The sequence below is a fragment of the Diospyros lotus genome, chromosome 7 (assembly GCF_014633365.1).
Source record: "Diospyros lotus cultivar Yz01 chromosome 7, ASM1463336v1, whole genome shotgun sequence".
NCBI lineage: Eukaryota > Viridiplantae > Streptophyta > Magnoliopsida > Ericales > Ebenaceae > Diospyros > Diospyros lotus.
This window is the reverse complement of record NC_068344.1, coordinates 10,131,262-10,140,664: the sequence shown is the minus strand read 5'-3', so window position 1 is coordinate 10,140,664 and position 9,403 is coordinate 10,131,262. Positions and strand designations below refer to the sequence as shown.

General features: G+C 36.2%; 1 long non-coding RNA gene across 2 annotated transcripts; it reads right to left on the bottom strand.

The window, feature by feature from the left end:
* Window positions 1-5,530: 5,530 nt before the first annotated feature.
* Window positions 5,531-8,638, bottom strand: LOC127806538 (uncharacterized). 2 transcript variants are annotated; one of them, XR_008024432.1, is made up of 3 exons: window positions 8,391-8,638; window positions 6,056-6,326; window positions 5,531-5,799 (listed from the first exon to the last, which is right to left on the bottom strand). It is a non-coding gene; the product is annotated as an uncharacterized LOC127806538 (long non-coding RNA). The 2 variants fall into 2 exon arrangements; XR_008024431.1 differs by lacking the exon at window positions 5,531-5,799 and having other exon boundaries at window positions 5,878-6,326.
* Window positions 8,639-9,403: the final 765 nt, after the last annotated feature.

The window sequence follows — 9,403 nt, the reverse complement described above, 5'->3', positions numbered from 1 at the left end:
TTAACCGGCCACGTCCTTGCCTTCGCAGCAGTCCCTGGCTGGAACATTAAATGTTCCAGAGGCATAACCTAGATTAGATGATAAAACATCTAAGTGATGGCATGATACAGCCTACTGAATGTATGAAAATATACGAGCATAGCATATACAGACAACAACAACATGCAACACGTCCTACTTGAAAAATCTCTCTGGCATACTCAACCTCCCATGGAAAAATCCCTTCCACACACCATTGGGGTTGACCTTGCCACGACATACTTAATCCCGGGTGCCCTTCCACGTCACCCGATCACCAGGATTAACTTTGCCCCATTCTCAAGAAGACCCCATCCCGCCTCCCACGAACATAACAATGACACAGAAATCAATACCCCGATGATATGAAAATCCACACTCCATGCACCGACTCTTTCGTAAGTAAAATAGTTGGTGCAATATTCCATATAACCAATATGCACATGATGCCACAATTTATAAGTAAAAACACCTACACGATCCATCCCAAGTTCTAGAGGGTATAACCGCTCGCTGGAATTGGTTCAAACACATGCAACCTAAGCTCAGGAGGATAAAACTACTCACCTGAACCCACTACACACACACCAAAACACCTTCAAATAAGGGTAAGACTAAAATCGAACCACTCACCTTAATTAACATATATCGAAAAGCGTGTCGTACCACAAAAATCATGCAATCCTTCCTTCTAACAGTCAAATCGTCTCCTGATTATAATCATATCTATAGAAATTAACATTTCTATTTCTCTCACATTTTCCTCTATTTTTCATATTTTTCTCTTATTTTTTTCATAAATTCTTTTCCTTAGAAATTCCAAAATAATTATCTATCATGCATTTTCACCAAATATTTTTCCATGAATATTCCTAAAATATTTTTTTGAAAATTACAAAAATAATTTCGAAGGAAAAAAGTACCTCACGCGCCAACCCAAGCCACGACGAGTGAAGCCCACGTGCAGTTTTTTCTCTGGTTGTCTTTTCTCCAGCTTCGGCAGTCTGTAACGGTCTCCGATGGTCATTTTTCCTCCACCCCCTGCAGTGCTCTTCAAGGCAAATCCAAGGGTACCCCTTAATGGCCAAAACTCTTATCGAAAAAGCCCTTAAAAGCCGGTTGCAGGTACAGCTCCAACGAAGCCCAACTTTTCGACCACCTTCCTAAAACCCGATGAAACGTACACGAAACCCTCCTAAATTCTCCAAATTTTCTCCCCACAACTCAAAGAACAAAAGCCCCTTATCCCTAAGGCTCGATTCAAGCTAAAACATGAGTAATTTCCTTCGATTTTTCTTTTAAACTCTCAGCCTTCAACCCCTATTTATACCTGTTTTCGACACCAAATCTCGGTTGCTTTTATCCCTTAAGCTCAAAATCTAGCCTTTAAATCCATCAACTAACCCTAAATCATGAGAGAAATCCTTCAAAAATCTCGACCAAACCCTCGACCACTTCCGCAATTAATTTCGGTCACGTCGCCACTGTGCTCGACTAATGGCCACCCCCACTCGCTTAATCATCACCTGGAGGCTATCCCCGAGCATCCAGGAGACCTTCCTGACGCCCAGGCGGCTGGCCAGTGGCCATAGTGCGGCCGGTCGATTTCCCATTACTTTTTCCATTTTTTGCACTTTTGCCCCCCCAAGTTATTTCTAACCTCATTTCACCCCTTTCCTTGACACCCCTGAACTTTCCATCAATTCCACTACTGCCCCCAAGTTCCAAAATATTCATTTCCCTCAAGAATTTTCAAAAAATTCATCATTTCGACCTCTCTTGAGTAGTTTATATTTACTGCACTTTGGCCCGAATGCCCTTAATCGTGTGTTTTCGACCTCAAACCTTCACGAATCCCTTAATTTTGTCAAATCCTACTTATTTGGACAATTTTACCTTCCTTAACCCGCTTTGACATGGACTCTTGCCTTTTGTTCGTGTTCTGGATATTACACATTGGCCCAAAACTTTGATAAATTCTATTTTGGCCCTATAATTTCCAAGAATACCTTTAATATTAAATACAGGGTATTACATCTCCAATCTCAGCTCTAAGTCCTTACCATGAGGTGTCAATCAGTAGAATTTGATGCACAACAATGGAAGGAAAATTTTGAGAGGCGGAGCAAGACATATGAAAAGATGGCATCCTCTTTCTCGATTGCTCGCGAGGAGAATGTTTAACTCCAGAAGCCTCTTCCTGATTCCAAGGATCAGGTGGCACAAGCTCTTCAAGAGGTGGCCTAGCTAAGCGAAAGTAGGCGTTGAGAGATTGATGAGGCTGTGAGAGAAGCTGTAAAAGAGTATCGACACTCCAATGATTGCTTTCAACGAAATGAGGCCTATGCTAGTTGCTTATCCAAGCTAGGTTTTTACCTCGACCATAGCCTTCTAGAGTTTAGTGTCTTGGAGAGTCATTTCCTGAAATGATTTTTTCGGAAACAACTTCACTTGTTGATCCTCCTAATTGGCGAAAATATGAGCCCGACTCGTGTGGTCCAGATGAATCTATAAAGACGGCCTTAGCAGATGACCTCGCTAATTTGTCTAGATCATGGAGCCTTACATACCTAATCTGGAAGATTCTTTGGGGATTATCGAGGCCATTCAAGCGATCAGGTAGGGGTTGGACAAGCCCGATGGTGCTCCTTTGAGTCTGCTTCCTCCAGAGTTGGAGCACCTCCCTCCTCGTAGGGATGATTAGGATGTCTGCTTCATTTCTTTTTGTCGAAGCTTTAATCTTTTGAATTATAGTTATGTGTTTTTTGCTTATGTAGATTTTTCCTTTCTTGGTTATGTAAGATGACAACCCCTTTTAACGTTAGTATAGACGTTGGGTTTTTGAGTCATTATCTCTATATATGAAAGTTAAGACTTTTTTATGCATCATGCTTATACGCATGTTGTGACTATTTCTCTTTTTCAATATCTTTTATATGTGTTTGCTTGCCTAAGTTAAATGTGCTTGCTAACCTTCTTTCTAAATCAATCATTTAAGCACGAACATTCGACCTACATGTTGTGGGGCTATGGTGCTTCAAATTTTAAGTTTTGCCTTAATCATTTTCACAGTTTGGCATCTTCTACCCTCCCGTTTGGCCTATATTCAGGAGCCACCTGTCATGAGGGGTTTAGGATGAGCGCTACATCCCTGATCTAACCGTGGAACCCATATGACAGTATAGGACTCTTTGGTTACTCTGATTCAGAAAATGGTGCCTCATCATCAAACCTCCGCGATGTGTCTCAAGGATGAACATGTATTTTTTGAGTGGGGAACCTGTAATGACCCGTTATAGAGTCTAGAACTTATTTAAAATTATTTAAGAGTAAATTTGTCAATTAAATATTTAATGTGACAATTTAGATATTTTTAATTGAGAAATAGCATTTAATGGCATTTAGTTATTTAAGAATTAAGTGCAAGGACATGATGGTCATTTAAAAGTTGTTATTAGAATTTAATTTCTAATTAGTGATATTATGAACTGGCTTATCCTCGCGTGAGGAGAAGTTTGAGAGGTCTCCAAGTTATAATAGGAGATTGAGATGGGTTTTTAGGGTTGTTCTCCATTATATATATATATATATATTCGTAGTGTTTAGTTTTTCTTCACGCCGTGAAGAACAGAGAGTTGAGAAGGCTGCAACAGAGAGTTCAAGAGTGCAGTCCGTGAGGTTTTTCTAAGAGATTTCCATTGAAATCGTAGAAGTCGATCAGAGAGATTAAAAGACAAGTATCTTCCCTATAATCCCTTCTCCATTACAGGTTCTTGTTAATTCATTTTCAAATTATTCAAGAACTCTTGTTTGAAGTTTCAGTATTTTATCAGTAAACAGATATGTTTATATATATATGCGTATAAAAGTGAAGTCATGAGCAAGTATCTATCCCTATAAACCATTCTTGCGAGATCATGTTCAGTATTAATCTCAGTTTTCAGTAACTCTTCGTTTGAGTTTTCAGATTGTTCAGACAGTATGTATATATATAGTTATATATGTGTATATAGTGAGTTTTGATAAGATATGCATAATTTTCTCACAAGCATTTCCTTTCCCAATATGATTGTCGATTTATCTTGATGTTATTCTATATCGATTGGGAATGTTCTTCCAAGATTTCTTTCGGAATAGTGTAGTAATATTAAACTTCGAATCAAGATGCAGTCTCTGTTATTGTAAGTTTATTCTTATTATGTTTCAGACATTCGAATCAGTTTTGGGTGTTATCCGAATGAGTTCTTAATATTATCACATCATTCGAATGAGTTTTGTGGTCTCTGTTATCGTAAGCTTTATTTCGTATGAGATTTTAAACATTCAAATGAGCCTTGTGTCATTCGAATGAGTTTTCAGTGTTATCATATCATTCGAATGTGTTCTTGAGGGTTTGAGTGTGTCATTCGAATGAGCCCTTGAAAGATTCGAATAGCCTTTGATTTGTTTCATCAAGCATTCGAATGAGATTCCCTATCATTCAAATGACCCGTGTGTATTCCATTCATTCATTCAAATAAGGTATTGTTACATTCGAATGTGTTCCATTCTGCCCGTTCAATTGCTTAAGTTCTTTCAAATTCATTCGAATGAATTTTTGATGAATTTTTGAGTCATTCGAATAACAGTAGTGTGCAAATCACTCACACCAAATTTTTCGTACATTGCATCCCTTTTGGCAACCAATAATGCAAGAACTCCAAAGCTAATCGTGCTCAGACAGGAGTAGTGATAGGATGGGTGACTCCCCGGGAAGTTTTCATGTTGCACCCTCAAAATTAAATAATTAAATAAATAAATATCAATAAATTCTATAATTCAAGGAAAAATACGAGTAATATGTGAATTCTAATAATAATAAAAACTTGTGCATTTAATACTTTTTGTGTGAAGTTATGACATATTTAGCATTATTTCGTGAAACTATGTGCATACATCTTGGTATGAGTATTGAGCATGACTTTATATAGAGCACTTCATATCGTGTGCTAACATTTATATGAGTATTGCATTATGCGCGCCAGGCGACTTGTCCGCGGGGATCCCATCAATATCAGTTTCATTTACAGCTCAGTTTATGAGTTGCCCACCTGGTGGCCACTAAGAGGCTAGGGGCATATTGCCCATAGTATGTACTTACAACTTTTGTGTTTGCGAGATTCAGACCAATCAGGTATGTATTATAGTTATGTGGGCCTATGAGCCAAAATTACATACCTGCATTTATTTTACAATTTATGTGTATTACATCTCGTAAATGCAACCTTACAGTGATTATTATATCTCTCAGTGCAAGGACAGTTAATATTCTCTATGGTACACGTGGATTAGACGGAGGAGACATAATATTCTTCTCAATCAACACTTATAGCAGCATGTTTACATCTCCCTGAACCTCTTGAAAAAGAGACTTGTACTGGTTCAATTCTTCAACCAATTGATTGTAGGTTAGATGACTGGAGTCCAATCGTCCAACTTACAATCAATTAGTTGAAGAATTGAACCAGTACAAGTCTCTTTTTCAAGAACTCTAAGGAGACGTAAACATGTTGTGACAAGTGTTGATTGAAAAGAATATTATGCCTCATCCGTCTAATCCACGTGTACCATTGAGAAGAACATTAAGTCTCTTTTTGCATGTTGCTCCAAAAGTACTAAGAAATCGCCCCCAAGTTGGGGGCCCCAACCAAACAAGCAAACAGATTGTCGTCCAATGATCTTCTCTAAGATATCCTTATCAGTTATTTTATCTGGAGGATTATCTCGCCGCATCATTTGTTCCTGTTAAAAAAATACAACATATTCTTAATCAATTGTTTTGTTAAATAGCAAATGCAGAACATTATTTGAAAACTTCAATTCATCATAACTACAAATAATGGATTACCCAAAATAATACAAAATTAATCAACATGTAGCTACTAAATGTAACTTATTACATGTGTCTAAAATAAAGTGAAATGAATGAAGGACAAAAACCTATCAACTAACCCATATATCATAAGCTTTAACTTAGGAAAAAAAATAATATACTTACATATTTAGTCTCTAACTTTAGAGACGACCAACCAAGTTCGAAATGCTAATGTCGAAGATGCCAAGTCTCAAAATGTCATGTTGAAGCATCCAAATCAGCTCCATGAATAACGTGATGACGCGTTGTACTCCTCAAACCATTTCTAGATTCTCACTTTTGTTTTGCACAAGAGTCATCGTTCTTCTGTGCTCGTTCCTTGCCACATACTGAGGAGATACCCTATTCGAGTTCTTTACCCATTCATGATCCATATTCTATATCTTTTCATGCTCTAGACAAAAGTAAGACATTAAGACATATTAAGTAAATAAACATACGACCGTTAACACAAATGAATGTTCGTAAATAAATCCTTTTTTTTTTTTGAAGATCAAAAGATCATTTCACTTTCTGCACTTTACATTACATGTCAAGTCATTATAATTTAAACATAAAACACAAGTAATTAAAACAATTCATTTTTGTTGCCATTGTTTATCAATTAAGTAATGAAATGGGACCAGAGAATAAATATTTTATCTTCAATTCCAAAGACTTGGACTGATTAATATTTTGAATTTTGATAGTGACGGGGAAGAGAAAGGCAAGGCAAGCCGGCTAGGCTTGACAATAGGAGAGGATAAGCCCAATGTGAAAAATGGCAACAATTATCTGTGCTTGCTTTGTTTAATTAATTGCAGGTTGCATTAGAGATGAGCTCACAAAGACTGGTTGACATTGAACCAAGCATTATAAGACTTGTTGATTCTCCATTTGGAGGCTTGAAAGCACAGGCAAGTTTTTCTTGTTGGACCCACATTTCATGGATCTTGAAAGCTTCTCTGATGGGATTAGAATCTCTCTTTTGAAATTTTGAATTTGAATATTCAATATTCAATAGTATGTTTCTTTTTTTTTTTTTTTTGAAACAAGAAGTTCAATAGTATGTTTCTTAATATTCAGTAGTATGTTTCTTAATTTGGTTGACATTTCATGTTGAATTTTGGAATATAACACACATTTTTAGCAACAAGAAGTTCTCCAACCCTTTCACATATCTCTTGTAACAACCTAATTCTACATTTTGATGTATTAATAATTAGTTCCCTTGACCCTCACAAAGCAGGAAGGCTCGTTCATTAGAGATGCCTTTTTTTTAATATATGTGTATATGTGCACACTAACGAAATTATTACAAATATATACTCATGACAGCTTCAAAAGTGGTTGAATATAACATATACTTAGTAGTCTAAGTATAATTACTATAGCATATTACAGTTACTAATAGTTAATAACTATTTTACTAGTTATGTGTATGATTTTATTAATTATCCTATACTAATGCATAATAATATTAACTATCTTATTTCTAATAAGTAAACTATTAAAGAAGTAATAATATATTAATATATACATGTACGTATATAAAGAGAGGGGGAGACCCAGGTCTCTTAGAACAGTCCTGAGATTTTGGTCTCTTATAGATAATCTGAGACAACTAAAGGAGAGAGCCAGAGAGAAGCACAGAAAGAGACCAGTTGCCTAGGAGGAAAAATGACAAAGAAAAAGCAAGCAGCTCGTTGAAAAGCAACCAGATGTTCAGGCAGAGGTTGGTTAAGCAACAGCTGCTGCTTGGTGCCCAAGGAATTGGACCATGATGTCTTTTCATTTTTTTAATTCTCTTTTACATGCTTTTTTAATCTTTTGCCCAGTCGTTGTGGCAACTAATGGGGCCACCTTCCCTCCCCCTTTGTCTCCCATCCGTGCCCATTCGGTAAGGTCTTCAATTGGCCGGGCCAGACTACATATACATATTTCTTGTACAAAATAGAAAACATGTAAATTGGATCCTTATTTATAGGATCTGGATCCAATAAACTGAGATTAGATCTAGCCTAATAAAATGCAGGCTCTAATATAACTACATAAGCAAAACACATGTAGTAATGGGTTCAGAAAAGACAAGGAAGACATGGAAAAAGGAAGATAATTATAACCCAATCAAGTAATTGACACGACCAAGCCTCAAAAAGGAAGATAATTATCAATGTGTAGCTAGTCCGAATCTGGTATAAGAATGAATACACATTAGATTTCCAAAGCAACAAAACAGAACATGAAACACCCATGCAATTCCTTCAGACAAACACCAGAGGAGGACACACGATCATGGGCATGAATGAAACCCAATTAGCCAGTCGTCCACGCTCTCTGGTTGACATGTTAAAACCTATGGCATACTAAAACCCACAACTCTCCTCGGAAATTAATTAAAAACAGACGCAATGTAACCATGTAAAATTATTGAGTCAGACCTAACGGGTTTTACACCAAGGCAAAGCTGCATTCATACCTCTTCACCAGCTGGAGCCGTCGGCGGCGTTGAGGGGGCGTTAAGGAGGCGGCGGCGGCGATGGCGTTGAGGCAGCGAGGAGGCGGCAGCGACGATGATGACGACCAGTAAGCGTGCTCTGGAGGCAGCAAGCGTAGAGGCAGCGAGGAGGCGGCGGCGACAATGGGCTAGAGAAGGAAGCGAGTTACAATGAGAGGGGGAAGGCAGAGGGGAGTTAGGGCAATATGTGATTTAGGAATTTGCCAAGAAAGAGGCAGGGCTTCTCCCACCAACATTTTAGGTTTTTTTTTTTTTTAAATATTTAATTAGGATAAAAATAAAAAATAAAAAACCCCTGAGATTTTAGTAAAGTGCAAAAATATCCCTATTCTATTGAAAACTCACAAAAACCTCCCCTGAGGTTTCTTGAACTTTTTTAAAACCTTAGGGGTGTTTTTGTGAGTTTTGAACTTTTCTAAAACCTTGGAGGAGGTGGGGTTTTGATTTTTACCCTATTTAGTTAATAAATAAAAAATAAAATAATTTATGAAAATAATATTAATAATTATTTAATTGATAAAAATAAAATAATTTAAATTATGAAAATTATTAAATAATTTAAATTATAATTTATGATAATTATCTAAAACATGATAATAAAATAATTTAAATTATTGCATCAAATTAATATTTATTTAAAATTTTAATTATATAATAAATATAGTAATTATAATAAATTAGTTTGATATATTGTATTCTTTTTAATATGTTCGTAATTTTTAATATATTATATTATCAATAAATTATTTTAAATTATAAAAATTAAAACGTTGTAATTTTATAATTTAAGTACAAAATCATAGATATGTGGATACCCACACATATACAATATTTGTAATTATGTGTGGATAAGTTTATAAACAATTACCCACACATGATGGATTTAGGGGGTGGGCAGCTCACCTAACTTTTTTGAAAAATAGATTTTTTAGGTTATAAAAAATAACTTTTTTCCAAGCCCCATAGCAGCCCAA